This window comes from Macaca thibetana, chromosome 16 (genome assembly GCF_024542745.1).
Source record: "Macaca thibetana thibetana isolate TM-01 chromosome 16, ASM2454274v1, whole genome shotgun sequence".
In the NCBI taxonomy this organism is placed as follows: Eukaryota; Metazoa; Chordata; class Mammalia; order Primates; family Cercopithecidae; genus Macaca; species Macaca thibetana.
In genome coordinates this window covers 11,239,973-11,257,594 of record NC_065593.1, presented here as the reverse complement: position 1 = coordinate 11,257,594, position 17,622 = coordinate 11,239,973, and the positions used below count along the sequence as shown (strand labels likewise).

Below are 17,622 nucleotides of genomic sequence, written 5' to 3'. Positions count from 1 at the left end.
TGGCAGGCGCCTGTAATCCCAGCTACACAGGAGGCTGAGGCAGGAGAATGGCGTGAACCCGGGAGGCGGAGCTTGCAGTGAGCCAAGATTGTGCCACTGCACTCCAGCCTGGGCGACAGAGCGAGACTCTGTCTCCAAAAAAAAAAAGATAAAAAATAACAGATACTGCCAAGGATGAGGAAAAATGGGATCTCTTGTACACTACTGGTGGGAATGCAAACTGGTACAGCCACTGTGGAAACCAGTACAGAGATTTCTCAAAAAACTAAAATTAGTACTACCATACTGTCCAGTAATCCCACTGCTGGGTATTTATCCAAACAAAAAGAAATCAGGCTATCGAAAGACATCAGGCCAGGCGCAGTGGTTCACGTCTGTAATCCCAGCACTTTAGGAGGCCAAGGCAGATGAATCACCTGAGATCAGGAGTTCAAGACCAACCCGGCCAACATGGCAAAACTCCGTCTCTACTTAAAAATACAAAAATAGGGCCAGGTGCGGTGGCCCACGCCTGTAATCCCAGCGCTTTGGGAGGCAGAGGTGGGTGGATCACGAGGTCAGGAGTTCGAGACTAGCCTGGCCAACATGGTAAAACCCCCTCTATACTAAAAATACAAAAATCAGCTGGGCGTGGTGGCAAGCACTTGTAATCCCAGCTATTCGAGAGGATAAGGCAGGAGAATCAGTTGAACCCGGGAGGCGGAGGTTGCAGTGAGCCGAGATCGCACCATTGCACTCCAGCCTGGGCGACAGAGCAAGACGCCGTTTCGAAAAAAAAAAAGATATCAAAGAGATACTTGTACTCGCATGCTTACTGCAGCATGATCCACAATAGCAAAATTATGGAATCAATCTACGTGTCCATCAATGGACAAGGGAATAAAGAAATGTGGTATATATACACCATGGAATTCTATTCAGCATGAGAAAGAGAGAAATCATGTCATTAGCAGCAACATGAATGGCACTGGAGGTTATTATGTTAAGTGAAGTAAGCCAGGCATAGAAAGACAAAGATCCCATGCTCTCACTGAAATGTGGGAGCTAAAAAAGTTGATCTCATGGAGATGAGAGTAGATAGTTAACTAGAGGCTAGGAGGGGTATGTGGGTAAGAGGGGGGAATGAAGAGAGGTTGGTTAATGGTACAATCATACAGTTAGATAGAAGATATAAGTTCTTTTTTTTTTTTTTAAGACGGAGTCTCGCTGCGACACCCAGGCTGGAGTGCAATGGCGCCATCTTGGCTCAAGGCAACCTCCACCTCCCGGGTTCAAGCAATTCTCCTGCCTAAGCCTCAGCCCCCCGAGCAGTTGGGACTACAGGTGTGTGTCACCACATCTGGCTGATTTCTGAATTTTTAGTAGAGATGGGGTTTCACCATATTGGCCAGGCTGGTCTTGAACTCTTGACCTCAAGTTATCCACCCGCCTCAGCCTCCCAAAGTGCTGGGATTACAAGCATAAGCCAGTGCGCCTGGCCAGAAGATATAAGTTCTAATGTTGGACAGCAGAGCAGAGGGATTATAGTTAGCAACAATACGTCATATATTTTGGAACAGCTAGAAGAGAGGACTTGAAATGTTCCCAACACACAGCAATGACAGACACTAAGGTGATGGACATCCCAAATACCCTGACTTATCAATTATTATACATTTTATACATGTAACCAAACATCACATCTACCCCATAGATAGGTAAAACATTATGTGTCGATTAAAAAAGAAAAATAAAACAAGATGCTCTACTTAGACAGAGCTAGTTTGCTTTGGTATCCACAATTCGTACATCAGTGCCTGCTGTGTACATCTATGGATATCAAAAGTCCTTAATGGGGCTGGGAGTGGTGGCTGGCACCTGCAATCCTAGCACTTTGGGAGGCTGAGATGGCAGGATCCTTTGAGGTCAGGAGTTCGAGACCAGCCTGGTCAACATGGTGAAACCCCATCTCTACCACAAATACAGAAATGGCCAGGTACAGTGGCTCACACCTGTAATCCCAGCACTTTGGGATGCCGAGGCGGGCAGATCATGAGGACAGAAGATCGAGACCATCCTGGCCAACACAGTGAAACCCCGTCTCTACTAAAAATACAAAATATTAGCTGGGTGTGGTGGCAGGCACCCATAGTCCCAGCTACTTGGGATGCTGAGGCAGGAGAATGGCGTGAACCTGGGAGGCAGAGCTTGCAGTGAACCAAGACTGTGCCACTGCGCTCCAGCCTGGGTGACAGAGCAAGATTCCGTCTCAAAATACACACACACACACACACACACACACACACACACACACACAGAAATATATTCGGGAGGCTGAGGCAAGAGAATGGCTTGAACCCAGGAGGCACAGGTTGCAGTGAGCCGAGATCACGCCACTGCACTCCAGCCTGGCGATAGGACAAGACTCCGTGTCTAAATAAATAAATCTTTAAGGGAAGCCTATATTCCAAGTTGGAATTGTGACCCTCCTTGGTGGGTCTGGCAGCCTAACCCCAATTGTGTTTCCAATACGGGAAATTCAGGAGTTCCAAAATTAGACCAGGTCATGGAGCCTGGATACCCTGATGAAAAACTGCTGCCATGTTTTAACTTGAGGAAACCTAGGCCAGATACACTCTGCTTCTTAGACTCTTATTTTCATGCTAAAAGTGTACAGTTTAGAGCTGTGCTCTCCTGTATGGTCATCAGTGGGCACATACAGCCCCTCAATATAAATGAATCCAAATGAAAGAACCACTTCCGCAGTCACACCAGCCACATGTTAGTGGCTACTGTACTGGGCATCACAAAGGTAGAACACTGCCGTCCTCACAGAGAGTTCTACCGGGCTGTGCTGCCTGAGGGCAGCTCTCCAGGCATTCTTTGCTACAGCTTCACCTCCAGCTCCCTGACTTAGAAAAACCTGGGAGGAGAGAAATGCTGTCACCGCATCGAATTCCACCCTGGATTCATCCTTGAGCAGGTGACCGAAGACACACAGCGAGGGATGCTCTCCAGGGGTATTTGCCCATGTGGGGCTTTTCACTGAAAAGATTCTGTCTTTGGAAAAGTGAGATGCAGAAGACACAGAACACTGGAAAACAAGAGGAAGATTCAGGCAGGAGCAAGGTGGGGCAGATGGAGATGAGAGACAGGAGGGCAGCAGGAAAAGATAATAGGAGTAGCATGTGGAAAATGGAGTCTAGCCGGGTGCGGTGGCTCATGCCTGTAATCTCAGCACTTTCGGAGGCTGAGGCGGGTGGATCACCTGAGGTCAGGAGTTCGAGACCAGCCTGACCAACATGGAGAAACCCCATCTCTACTAAAAATACAAAATGAGCTGGGCATGGTGACACATGCCTGTAATCCCAGCTACTCAGGAAGCTGAAGCAGGAGAATCACTTGAACCTGGGAGACAGAGGTTGTGGTGAGCTGAGATTGTGCCGGTGCACTGGAGTCTGGGCCGCAAGAGTGAAACTATGTCTCAAACACAAAACAAAAGAACAAACAAAAAAAAAAAACAAAGAAAGAAAAGAGAGAGAGAAGGAAGAAAGAAGGGAAGGAAGGAAAGAGAGAAAGAGAAAAGAAATGAAACAAAATGAAAAGAAAAGAAAAGAAAAGAAAAGGGAGCCCAGTAGTGTCATCACAAGTAGAAAATTCAAGTGTTACAAAGGATTCTTTCCTTAAGATCTGTGTGTTAAACAACCTACTGGCCTGTAGAGAGGCTAGACCAAGTCCACTGAATGATCTGCAAGACAGAGGATCCCCTGAGGGTCCACTCCCTATGGCCCAGGGAAGCAGGGAAGGACCCCATCCACTCGCCGCCTGCAGGGGGGCTACAATTGAGTGGGGGGAGCCATGGGAGAGAAATTCAACAGAAAGCAAAGACCAACTTTTCCATGCAGAAATTTAAAAAATCTGAAAGTGCACGATGCTGGTAAGGCTAAGGGAAAGCAGGCACTCCTACTAGTTACTAGCAGAAATGTAAGCTAGAACAGTCTTGTTAGAGGCAATCTGGGCCTTTCTATCAAAACTACACACACATATATTCTTTGCTCCAACCTTTCAACCTCAGAAACTTGCCCTTCAGAGACACTCACCCACGTGCGGAATGATGGATATACCAGGCTATCCAAAGCAGCAACAGGTAAAGGTAACACGGAAAGATGAGAATCAACCTATATGCCCATTGGTGAAATGAGTGGGGCAGGCATTAAATAGGAGGAGGAAGCTCTTTCTATTGGCTAAACTCCAAGGTATGTTATATGATTTAACAAAAGCATCAGTAGCAGCAGCAAGGTGCAGAAGTACAGAGGGGACACCTGTGTTCAGAAAAATAACAACTGGGTTAAGGAAAATAAATGGAACATATTTGGAAATTCCTGGACTACTTCTGGAGGTACCCACAAGAAACTGATCACTTGTTTGCCTCTGCGGAAGGGGACTGAGAGGTTGAGGACAGGAATGGGAGGGAGAGTAACTTTTCACTCTACATTTTTTGTACCTTTCAGATATCAGACCTGAGTATATGTTACCTATTCGATAAGTATAAAATTAACAAAGATATACTTTTGGGTATACATATTGAACAAAAATTTTACACTACACCCCCAAACACACTTCTGTCTCTTTTGTTTCTCAAGATAGGGTCTTGCTATGTTGTCCAGGGCTGGAGTGCAGTGGTGTAATCACAGTTCACTGCAGCCTCAACCTCCCAGGCTCAAGTGATCCTCCCGCCTCAGCCTTCCGAGTAGCCAGGGCTACAGGCACACACCACCATGCCTGGCTAATCTTTTTTTTTTTTTTCACTATTTTTTGTAGAGTTGGAGGTCTCCCTATGTTGCCCAGGCTGATCTCAAACTCCTGGGCTCAAGAAATCCTCCTGCCTCAACCTCCTAAAGTGCTGAGATTACAGGCATGAGCCACCACGCACTTCTTCATCAATGCTACAGTCTCACAGGGAAGGAAGTCAGTGCCTACCAGGTGAGTGGGCCCAGGTTACCAGGGCACGCAGCCCTGTGCTCCCAAGAGGCAACAGGCCCCTCGTTGCGTGCTGCCCTGCGACCTGGTTCCTCAGAAGAGGAGTTTCCAAATACCTGGTCCTCTGCAAATGTGAGCTATAAACAAGCCTTGGAAAGGTACTCCCCTTACCTAAATCCCAGCCTCAGGGTCCCGTTTCTGACTGGGGTGCCACCACCAAAGGCAGGGTATACGCAGCCACCACTGAGCGATCCTCTGCCTGCTTCTCACTCCAGGGAAGAAAATCAAAGCAGGTCCCGTGGCTGCGTCTGATAATCACTATGGACACCACACACAAGCCAGCATCAGGGCTGCGTCCAATTAGCCACCCCCATAACAACGCCATAGCAACAAAGGTAATATTATTGTTCTAAAGAGAAGAGAAAAACCACACACACACACACACACACACACACACATTGTGTTGTGTGATAGCTTTGAAAGCCACAGAGATCGCATTTTTCCACACCCTACAACTTGTGCCTCTCAATTCCCGACACACAGCTTCCTCAATGAGAAGTTCACAGGCTTGGGGCAATCTCCTCTTCACACCATTCCAAGATGCGTGCCCTTCACAGGAAACTGGCATGAGAACGATTCTCCGGCAAGCCAGGAGTCCAGGCTGCCTCCTTACTCTGCCTCTGCGTCTGGGGCAGGGAGGCTGGCAGGGCTGGGCCAGCTGCAGACGGACAGGCTTCGAGGGTCATGCTCAAAGCTGTCCTCTGTCTATCTGTCTGTCCGGCTGCCTCTCTGTCCCAGACCCAAGCTGGCACTGGGGTTTTGGTGGTTGCAGCAATGAGCCACACGCTAATCTCCAGACCTAAATGTGGAAAGCATTAACCCAAATGAAAAGACATAAATCAGGACGGGGGCTTATGGGATGGAGGAAAACAGCTCTTCTCTGAGCGAGAGCCTGGGCTGTTGCACAAGAGCTGAGTGAGTCACCAGCCAGCAGAGGGAAGGACCGGGGACGGAAGGAGGGAGGGGAGCCCCCAGTGGGACTGGCGGGTGCACAGGCGGGGGGAGCGCTGCAAAAACACAGCTGTAGGTTCATAACTAAGCACACTTCATTAGCAGTCTGAAGGAGGGTGGGGGGCAAAGTATCACCTCCTCCCCAACTCAGGAAGTGTTGCAAAACGTGTCCTCCCCAGAGGAGACGGCAGAAAGAAGTGTTCCTAACTGTTCACCCTTTATAGGCTGCAGCTGTGCCCCAGGGAAGCACACCTCAGCACAGAGAAGGCCTCTCTCATCCTTCCTTGCCCCTCCTTGGCAGTGTCCATAGTCTTTGGGGGTTCCCTAGCATGAGGTGCCCATTGTGGGCACACAACTCTTGCCCATACTCATTACCATTTCTTGTCTTTTCTTCCTTTCCTTTTTCCAAACTTCCCATTCTCCATACTACTGTTGTTAACAACAAGACATATCCCTTGGTCTCCTCGACCTCTAGTCCCTGGGGAGAATCTCATACCTTCCCTTAAAACGGTGCCCCACTCACTAACCTCCCTAGCCATGACAGATTCCAAGGCTCCAATATCCACGCAAATTCTAAGTACCTTCTACGAATGAGGCACGCTGTCCCTGGGGATGGCAGTGGAAAGAAGGAGCTCCCCCAAACAGATCATCCAACCAGGACTTCTGAGACCTGGAAGCTCTAGAAATTCGCTCCGCACCTTGGTGGGAACCCTCACCTCTCCACGTCATCATCAAAATGAGGTTGGGTTGGCCGGCCATGGTGGCTCATGAGTGTAATCCCAGCACTTTGGGAAGACAAGGGAAGTGAATCATTTGAGGTCAGGAGTTCAAGACCAGCCTGGCCAACATGGCCAAACCCCATCTCTACTAAAAATATAAAAATTAGCTGAGTGCGGTGGCGTGTGCCTGTGGTCCCAGCTACTCAGGAGACTGAGGCAGGAGGACTGCTTGAACCCGGGAGGCGGAGGTTGCAGTGAGCTGAGATTGTGCCACTGCACTCCAGTCTAGGGGACAGAGTGAAACTCTATCTCCAAAAAAAAAAAAAAAAGTTGGGTTTAGAAATCAACTGGGTCCCTTAGACTCTGACAATACTCATCTGTAAGAAATGCATGGAACAAAAGGAATGCTCCCCAGAACACCTGGCTGTTGCAGGACTTACCCCAGAGGATGCAAGCTGAAGGAGAGTGCCCTGGGCAGAGTGGGTCTCTGCAACTGGCCGGGCTGCTCACAGCCACCGGGTGTGCAGGAAAGGTGACCGGCAGATAGCATCACCCGCATCCTGCCAGGGAAGTCACTTACAGGAGAGCTCTTGGGGGTAGGGAGTGGGTCTGAAGTGGACTTAGAGGACAGCTGGCAGAAAGGATGGGAAGAGAAGGCATTCCAGACCAAGGAATCATTCATTCATATTCATTCATTCGTTTATTCGACACATGTTTCTTGAACACCTCTTATACACCAGACACAGGTTTCGATACTGGAATACATCAGTTAACAGGACAAAGATCCGTGCCTAAGGGAGCTTACATTCTAGCAGGGGAGATACAAAACCCACAGCAAGCCAGACAGACAGGCCAATGATCCAGTTTTGCTGGAAGGTGATAAATGATGGGGAGGGAAAGAAAAAATAGAGCACAGTAAAGGGGTGGGTCTGCCAGAGTGAGTGAGAGACATAAAGGAGATAAAGGGGTCTATTCATATCCTGAGGCTGATGTAACAAATTCCCATAAACTAAGGGACTTCAAACAACAAAAATTTATTCTCTTACAGTTCTGGAGGTCAAAAGTCTGAAATGGGTTTCACCGGGCTAACGTCAAGATATCTGCAGGGCTGGCTGGTTCCTCCTGGAGGCTCTAGGAAAGAATCCATTTCTTTGCCTTTCTCAGCTTCTGGAGCCCACCCACATTCCTTGGCTTTCAGCCCCTTCCTCCCATTACTCAGCCTCTTGCTTCCAACATCACATCTCCTAACACTGACTCTGGCCCTCCTGCCTCCCTCTCGTAAGGACCCTTGGCTTACACCGGGCCCACGTGGATAATCCAGGATTATCTCCCCATCTCCGGTCCTCAACTTAATCACACCTGCAAAGTCCCATCTGTCACAGGAGGTAACATATTCACTGGCTCCAGAGATTAAAAGGTAGACATCTTCAGGGGACCATTACTCAGCTCCCACAGAGAGTTGGGCTGCGAAGGCCCTGATGAGGAAGCATGCCTCGAATATTTAAAGAAACACCATGGAGGGTGGAGGACAGATGCAGGAGTGACACAGGAGTGAGACGAGCAGGGAGGAGCAGGTGCTGAGGTCAGGACGGTAATAGAGACCCAATTACGTAGCACATCAGCCACTGTAGGGCTTCCGCAGCTTCACTCTGCCGACATGGGGCACCGCTGGACTGTGGTAAGCAGAAACATGATACGATCAGACCCTTCCTGTGAGAACAGCAGACTAGAGGCCAGCAGAGCAGCCAGGAGGCACCTGCAACAGCCCAGCAGCATTGTAGTGGCAGCTGTGGCTCAGTCCAAAACTACAGTGGTGGGGTGGTGAGAAGTGATCCTGTGTTTAAAGATCTGTTTTGCAGGAAGGGCCAACCTGCATTGTCAACATGCTGAATGTGGAATGTGAGAAAGAAGGGGAGTCAAGGTTTTTGCCTCCAGCGGCTGGAAGGACAAACGAGCCATTTGCTGAGCTATGAGAAGCCACAGTAGCCCAGACCTGGGCTAGGCAACTGCGTCCTGCACAGCATGAGTGAAGATGTCAAGGACGCAGCTGGATCTGCTTGGGTCTGCACTTTTCCCTGAGGGTAACAGGCAGCACCAGGACCCTGTTGCTCTCCAGGGCGTGGAGACAGCCAAGACCACCCGGGATTACATTTCTAAGTCAGGCACTCGTTGGAAGACAAGATGATAGAGATGGAATAAACAGGGATTTCGCCTGAGCCCTGTTTCTCAGCCAGGCATTTTTTCCACTTCTCACAGCCTGTAAGGTGGGAAGGAAGTCATGGGAGCACAGCTAGATTCTGGAATGCAGCCCAACCACAGGCTCGAAATCCTCATCTGTGAACAGCTCCACTCACTACCTGCTCAGCCTCTCCGGCCTGTCCTGGGGGCCCTCACTGCCCTGCCAGTCAATTCCAAAAAGCCCTCGTGGGCCGGGCGCAGTGGCTCATGCCTGTGATTCCAACACTTTGGGAGGCCGAGGCTGGCGGATCCCTGGAGGTCCGGAGTTTGAGGCCAGCCTGGCCAACATGGCGAAACCCCTCTACTAAAAATACAAAAAATTAGCCGGGCGTGATGGTGGGCACCTGTAATCCCAACTACCCAGGAGGCTGAGGCAGGTGAATTACTTGAACCCGGGAGGCAGAGGTTACAGTGAGCCGAGATTGCACCATTCCACTCCAGCCTGGGCGACAGAGTGAGACTCTGTCTCCAAAAAAAAAAAAAAAAAAAAAAAAATCCCTTGTGTATCTCTGAGCTGTCTTAACTTAACAGGGAGGTGGTCCTACCTCAGGGGCCCTGTTAACCATGAGGACCAAGCAGGGCCAGGGCAGGTGACCAGCCTGTGTGGCATCTCCCAGAGGAGGCAAGTGTTCTCCTCCCACTGGACACCAGCACAACGTACACGTGCTCACATGGTGACACGCACTACAAGAGGATTCCCAGGGACAGATGGCACTGCTGAGTGCTTCCCGGGCGCTTTCAGCCATTCATTCATTTGACAAATACTTATGGAGCATATACCACGTGCCAGGCTCTGTTTCTAGGTATTTGGGGCGGGGGGCACATCAGTGAATAAAGCAGAAGGGAAATACACTTTTGCTTTCCTGGAGTGATGGCTTCAGCATGAGGTAGGAACGGGTTATGGGGAGCAGACGCTAAACACAATAAAAAAGTGAATTCTAAAGAATATCAGAACGTGATGGGGGGAAGAGAACATGGTAAGGGGAATCAGGAGTTCAGGGTAGACTGGAGCGTGGGTGGCAATTTTACAGAGTTCAAGATGTTACCCTTGCTAAAGATCTTTCTAGCTCTTCTGCTCACTGTATTGATTTATTCCTTCATTAAGTAGTTACTTAGTGCTCACCAAGGGCCTGCCCCAGGCCCTCAGTGCTCTCATGAAGCTGACATTTTATTTAAGGAGACAGAGGTTAAGACAACTAATTAAAGAAAGATTATGAAACAGCAGGAGCTCCCCGTCTCAGGGGATTCCCACGACCAAGGCAATCACGACAAAACACGCTTAACAAGCTGGGGGATCCTCCCAAGAGTGTCCTTGATTCTTGTTCAAGGTCCAAGGCCCACTTCTCACCTCCTTCCTCTCCCAACACACCACACCCTGAGTTAGTTAGAACTGCTGTCTTCTCAGCTACGGGAAACCACAGCTCAATGGTTTTTCTAGAAGCTGCCCATTGTCCTCAGACCTTGCCTGGTGCCGCCCCAAAGCACCTGCTGGTGTTAGGCTTCCTCAGCTAACTTGACATTCCATGCTTCAGACCCAGCATATCTTCTCTAGAAGCACCAAGCCCAACAAGTGGGTCCTTCAGGCTGTCTTCTCCTCGTAGTGCTGATCCAAGCACCTGCTGGGCGAGTTTGGTTCCTTTTGCCTGACTATGCTCCCGCCCAGAGCCAGGCAGCCTGGGGACAGAGGAAGAGCAGAAGAGGATGTCACACCCAGGCACACCAGGAGGCCAAACCTGTTTGGCAGCTCAAGCCTCTGACCACAAGCTGGCACTCGCTTTCGGAAGTGCTAACCACAGACAGGACTGCTAATGAGCAGAGCACCAAGGCTCTTCCTGCAGGGAAGAAATGCAAGGCTGGCCTTCATGCATGTCCCCCATGACAATCCCCGGGCTCTGGACCCACCCATCTCTTCCCACTCCACATCCAGCTGGAAGTGCTGGTCCAGGCCCCAGTAGAAGACACAGCTACCAACAGAAGGTACGGCCCCCAGGCGCCAGGCCAGCCACCGGCCACCTCCCTCCATTCTTGCAGAAACGGTTCCGCTCTCATCTTCCTCCAAAGTTGGGAGGATTTGAGAGCAGCCAGAGTGTTAGCTGTGGAGGATGGGGGGGCCACTGCCTTTCCTCCTGGTTCCTCTACTGAGTCTCCTACAAATGGTTCCATGAGACCAGGACTCAATCCTAAGAGTATGAGTAGAAGATCTGTTCTCAAAAGCACAGTGAAGCAAGGCCAAGGCAGGTGGATCACCTGAGGTCAGGAGATCGAGATCAGCCTGGCCAACATGGTGAAACCCCATCTCTACTAAAAATACCAAAACTAGCCAGGCATGGTGGCAGGTGCCTGTAATCCCAGCTACTCAGGGGGCTGAGGCAGGAGAATCGCTTGAACCCGGGAGGCGGAGGTTGCAGTGAGCCAAGATCGTGCCATCACACTCCAGCCTGGGGCACAAGAGTGAGACTTTGTCTCAAAAAAAAAAAAAGCACAGTAAAGATTCTCAGGAGAGCTGCTCAGGAGCCTCCACACTCCAACAGCTTCCCACATGGGCAGCTGGGGGAAAGGAAGGGCACCCACCGAAAGGGCAGGCAGCTAGGGAGAAGAAGGGTAGAGAATAGCAGCTACGGCACCTGTCCCCACCCCTTCTCTCATTCTTTGTCACCATTTCCTTCCTTTACAAGTGCCACATGAAAGCAAAAGGCCCACTGGAACCCCCAACTGGGCATGCAGATGAGTCTCGGATGGGAGTAGTGGCAGAGCTGCAGGAGCTGCAGTCCTCCATCTCGTCTCTACTGGCTGGGGTGCAAATGATTGGAATATATACAGCGGCCAGTGGTTAAGAACTTGGGCTGTAGGCCAGGCACAGTGGCTCGCGCCTGTAATCCCAACACTTTGAGAGGCTGAGGCGGGTGGATCACCCGAGGTCGGGAGTGTGAGACCAGCCTGGCCAACATGGTGAAACCCTGTCTCTACTAAAAATACAAAAATTAGCCCGGCGTGGTGGCATGCACCTGTAGTCCCAGTGACTTGGGAGGCTGAGGCATGAGAATCACTTGAAGCCGGGAGGTGGAGATTGCAGTGAGCCGAGATCACGCCATTGCACTCCAGCCTAGGCAATAGAGCAAGACGGTGCCTCGAAAAAAAAAAAAAAAAAAAAAAAAAAAAGAACTTGGGCTCTGGAGAGAGATGGCCGGGTTCTGCTACTCACTGGCTGGGTGACGCTGGGGAAATTATTAAACTTCTCCGTGCCTCAATTTCCCCATGTGTAAAACAGACATAAGAATACTACTTACAGGTCTATTGTGAGGACTAAATGAGGAAATGAAGGTCCAGTGCTTAGGCCGGTGTCTGGAAAATCATATTATGTAAATGCTGTCTATTATTATTAAATGCTCCTGAATCAACAGATCTGTTTTTAAATATTCTCTCTACCCATAAAACGATATGCTCACCTGTGGGTTGAGGAAATAAGTAAAAGCATGGAGTACTGAAGATGTAACCTCAGACCACCCAGCACGCTTCCCTGTTCCCCATCAACCTCTCCCTCGGGCTTCCCCAGCCCCATGCCTCCCAACCAAGTCTCAGAAACTCACAAGATTCCTGGGTGCCACCAGCACCCCAGCATCCCACAGTCATCTCAGAAACCACTGAGACCAGTTCTCATTGGGGACTTTGGAAGGCAGTGGGCCTAGGCGACCTGGAGCCTCCAAAAACACGTGCCTGGCCCCCAACAAGGGCACTGAGGCACAATCCTAAGGCCAGCCCTACAACTTCCACACTCAAACAGCACACACCAAGGCCCAGAACGGCATCAGCACCATCACCAAGGAGGTGTAAACAGAGGGAGGACACAACTCCGTCCTCCTCATACGGTGTGACCTGCGTCTCCTGAAAGCACACTTTTGTATGTGCACACCAGTGGTACCCATGCAGGAGATGATGCTTCTAAGGCCCCCATACCGGCCAGCCCCTGTGTTTTCATTCATCCTTCCCTCCCACTGAGGGGCTGCAAACAGAGCTTCGTCTCTAGCCAGTGGCCATGCCAGGATCTTCTAGAAACCCTCATCCTTCCTCTCCCCTCCCAGACACGTGCACGCTGAGATCGAGACCCAGGGAGCCTCCATTCCAGGCTCTCTCCCAAACAGTCAGTTTATATGATGGCCGTATCCAAACACTCAAAAGCACACCCATTTTCTCAGAACAAAGTGAGAACGGCCACCCGGGACCCAACTCAACAACTCCCGAGCAGAAGGAGCCTCGCCCTCCCTGGCCCCGTGGCTGACTGCTGATTCGATTGACAACCATACAGAAGGGGGTTGAAACCCTCACCCCCACTTGTGCTGAAAAGCCCCAGCTTTCAATCACAGCTCCTCCATATAGCAAGTCATTTACCTCCACGGAGCCTTGGTTTGTTTACCCATAAACCCAAAACACTACCTCAGACAGTTGTAGAATTAACTGAAATACCTAGAAAAGTACAAGCCGAAGATCTTTTTTTAAGGCTGGCTGGGAGACCCCATGTGTAAACATAAAACAAATAAAATAAAGCTTTTATATATTTTATTTATTTATTTCGAGACAGCATCTCAAAAGCCTCACTTTGTCACCCAGGTTGGAGTGCAGCGGCGTGATCATGACTCACTGTAGCCTCAACCTCCTGGGTTCTAAGCAATCCTCCCACCTCAGCCTCCTAAGTAGCTGGGACTACAGGTGCACACCACCACGCCTGGCTAATTTTTTTAGTTTTTTGAGGTGACGCAGTCTCGCCATGTTGCCCAGGCTGGTCTCAAACTCCTGCGTTCAAGCCATCGGCCTGCCTTGGCCGACCCAAAGTGCTGGGATTCCAGGCATGAGCCACTGCATCCGGTCTTCAGGTAAGGCATATGTTCTCCAGGTTGTGGTGGTCCTCAAGACTCACTGGAGTCACCCGTCAGACTCTGGAAAGCATTGTTTTTTATCCTATTTAGAGCTGTGGTCCAGAGCATGTTAAAACACAGGTAGCTGGGCTCCAATGCCAGGCTCTGAGACAGCAGGTCTGGGGCAGGACCTGGGAATATACAGCTCCATCCAGCGAGTTCCCAGGAGATGCTGCTTCTGTTGCCACTGGTCCAGGGACCACACTTCCAGAAGCCTTACCCTAGAATGTGAAGGCTGGAAAGTGCATTAGAGGTCACCTAGAATGATTCCAAGAGGAGCCAGAATGCACCTGTGCCTCTTGCCTGGTCCAGTCCTGCTGTTGATCTGACTCTCAGCTGTTCCATCTTGAGCCTCAGACACAGGCAGGGCTAAGGGTGAACGCCTCAAAACTCTGATCATCACTCAAACAATCTGTGGCCCCTACTGGTCCTGTTTATTATCTCTCGGTGCCTTTGGGGTCCCCAGGCTGCTGCCTTCAACATCCAGCCACCAGCCCTTACCTAGAGCTTGCTCCCCACACAAGCGTGGGCTCCATTCTGCCCGTCCAGGAACAGACAGCAGTGGCTGGAGGAATCAAGGCAGGGAGGTTGGAGTCTGAGGCCCACAGGTAAGAGGAGGGGCGCAGCAGAGCCCTGAAACAGCTGATTTGAGGACAAGCCTCTCCATCCTGAGCAGAGCCTGGAGACAGTGGGTTTCCTGGAGGGCGCCCCGGACAGACACACACTGTAGCCAGTGTCCGGACCGCACAATGCACAAAAGGCCAGTGGGGCAGGCAGCCAGGGCCCACTCATGCCAGTACCATCTGGGAGCCCTTGCCAGGCCTCGTAGGGCTGGCTGAAGAAGCTGGACTCTGTCCTGGGGCACAGTCGTGCTCTATTCTTATCTCAAGGGGGAATGTGTGACTCTCCTTCCCGTGAATGGGGGCCCCTGAGGAGGTGGAGTGGGAAACAGAGCCGCCACTGTGCCAGGGCAGGCTCCCCGCGCGGCTCCCAGCTCCAACCAGCCCCTCGTGGCGGGGCCTTGCACAAGCCCTCAACAAGAAAAGGCCAGGCTGAAAAGGTGGACATGGAAATGACCGTCTAGAGCCCAGTGCAAACTGCCCCTCCCTCACTCTGCAAGACTTGAGCCTGTGAGGCCTGACCAGAAACTCACACACTCATTCCCGGGAGGGACCCCATGGGACAGGCTCCTACAGGAAAGTGCAGCCTCCACAACACAGTTCCTCACCGCATCCCAAAGGAAGGAGCCCAGACATCCTAGGCACTCCACATGTGCACACACATCCCCACTGGCAGATCGGGGCTCTGGCCTGCCGAGCTCCCACAGCACACCATTTGCAGGTGGCAACAGATCTCATGATTTGCTGGCTCTCTTTTGGCCTGCAAATGCCAGGCTTAGCCAGCGAATGGGGCACTGGGTATTCTCAAGGACTTTAAACTGGTACAACCTTTCTAAAGAGCAGCGTGGGGCAGGGCACGGTGGCTCAGCCTGTAATCGCAGCAGTTTGTGGGGGCTGAGGCGGGTGGATCACCCAAGGTCAGGAGTTCAAGACCAGCCTGGCCAACAAGGTGAAACCCTGTCTCTGCTAAAAATACAAAAATTAGCTGGGCGTGGGGGTGCACACCTGTAATCCCAGCTACTCAGGAGGCTGAGGCAGGAGAATCGCTTGAACCCGGGAGGCGGAGGTTGCCGTGAGCCAAGATGGCGCCATTGCACTCCAGCCTAGGTGACAAGAGCAAAACTCCATCGTAAAAAAAAAAAAAAAAAAAAAAAACAAAAGAAAACAACAACAACAAAAAACACAGATCAAACAATTGTGTGTATAATATGATCACAAAAGGATAAAATGGAGATTGTTCTTTCTTTCCCAGTTGGATGAAAGAGGGGAGTAAAGGGTGATGGGGAGATGAGGAGGGAGGAGGGTGGGGTGGTGTAGGGAATGAGGCCCAGGTATGACGGGGTCAGTTGTGGGTGGGAGCCACTGGCCACTGGGGGAATTAGACTAAGTCTTGTTTAGCCTTCCTCTGGAAGGACCTTAAAGGATGATTAAAACATCCGGAAAATATTTAGCTAGTAAATCTTTTAGAAGCCCCTCCACCCTGTGTTATTTATATAAACACTTCCCTTCCACTCTTCTCTACCCTCACACACAGCCACCCCGATTCATGTAACAGACTCGGAATCAGCAGAGCCAGTGAGACCTGGACAAGGCTGGCTCCACGTGTGTTCTGACCACCACGGGTGCTGCCCATCTGTGCAATACGAAGCCTGGCCCCCCATCGCAGAGCAGCCCTCTGACCTGCCAGGGACCCACAGCAGGGGTCGGGGGTGGTGGCCACACTATTTGGGTTCCCTGGCCACCAAATCTCCACCAGTGATTGTCCCAGGGACTCAAGGAAGGGGAAGGATTAAACGGGGGAATTGCTTCTCAGACAGGAGAAAGTATTTGCTCTCACCCTGTCTGTTCTCCTGGAACTCCCTGGGGTTCTCAGGGGAGAAACCCTTTTTTTTTTTTTTTTTTTTTTTTTTGAGACGGAGTCATGCTCTGTCGCCCGGGCTGGAGTGCAGTGGCCGGATCTCAGCTCACTGCAAGCTCCGCCTCCCGGGTTCACGCCATTCTCCTGCCTCAGCCTCCCAAGTAGCTGGGACTACAGGCGCCCGCCACTTCGCCCGGCTAGTTTTTTTTGTATTTTTTAGTAGAGACGGGGTTTCACCGTGTTAGCCAGGATGGTCTCGATCTCCTGACCTCGTGATCCGCCCATCTCGGCCTCCCAAAGTGCTGGGATTACAGGCTTGAGCCACCGCGCCCGGCCTGAGAAACCCTTAATGAATGGTGTGAGGGGAAGAGACGTCACATGCACATGAATGTGCGCATGGCAAACGCACACACATTCACACACTCACACACACACACACTCACACATGCACACACACCCACGCTCACACTCACTCTCACACACTCGCACACACATGCACACACACGCACACATGCTCACTCACACTCTCATACTCACTGTCACACTCACCCACACACTCACACACACGTGTACATCTCACACTCTCACACCCACACACACACTCTCACACGTTTACTCACACACACACACTCTCAGTCACACTCTCACGCAGTCACCCACCACACACACACACGTGTACATCTCACACTCTCACACCCACTCTCACATGTTTACTCACACACATGCACTCTCACATTCACGCGCTCACACACACTCTCACACGCATGCGCACACACTCTCACACACCCACACACACTCTCTCAAAATCTGCCTCCTGTTCCTGAGAAGTCCCCAGAATTCAGCGAAGCCACTCACTTGTTAACAGCCCTCTTTTGAGGGTTAGGAGTCAATCCCAGCGTGCAGCACGGGGAAGAGCCTATGCTCCGGAACCAAGCCGACTCTGACTCTAGTTCCAATGACAGCACAGCAGACAGTTTTGGCTTCAAACCCCAGCTCTGCCGCTTAAGCTGTGTGACCTTTCTTAACCTCTCTGGGTCTCTGTTTCTTCCCCTAGAGAGTCCTGGTATCCTTGAAGGGAGATTGCACCAGAGGCTGGGAGTGTAGAAACCTGGGTGTGAGTGCAGGCTGTTTACTGGCCGGAAGGTTGGATCCGGCACGCTGGTCGGTGCTGGCCAGCACCTTACATTGTTTGTTGTTGTTGTTAGTTTAAATCAATTGGCAACATTACACAACTGGGAGAGTGTGGATTTCCAGCTGGCCATGTGTTCCCAATGACCGGCTGATGCTCCCTGCATCTTGAGGCCTAA

The 17,622-nt window shown here is 50.9% G+C and overlaps 1 protein-coding gene across 2 annotated transcripts in view; it reads right to left on the bottom strand.

The window, feature by feature from the left end:
• Positions 1–17,622, bottom strand: part of GAS7 (growth arrest specific 7) — a 289,764-nt gene that overhangs the window by 197,359 nt on the left and 74,783 nt on the right. The window contains exon 1 of one of the 2 annotated variants that reach the window (XM_050765352.1): positions 5,131–5,232. The exons of the other annotated variant lie outside the window; for it this stretch is intronic. The gene's annotated coding sequence lies outside the window, so the exon portion shown is untranslated. Of the gene's footprint in view, positions 1–5,130; positions 5,233–17,622 lie in introns of those variants that run through there. 2 annotated transcript variants of the gene reach the window in all.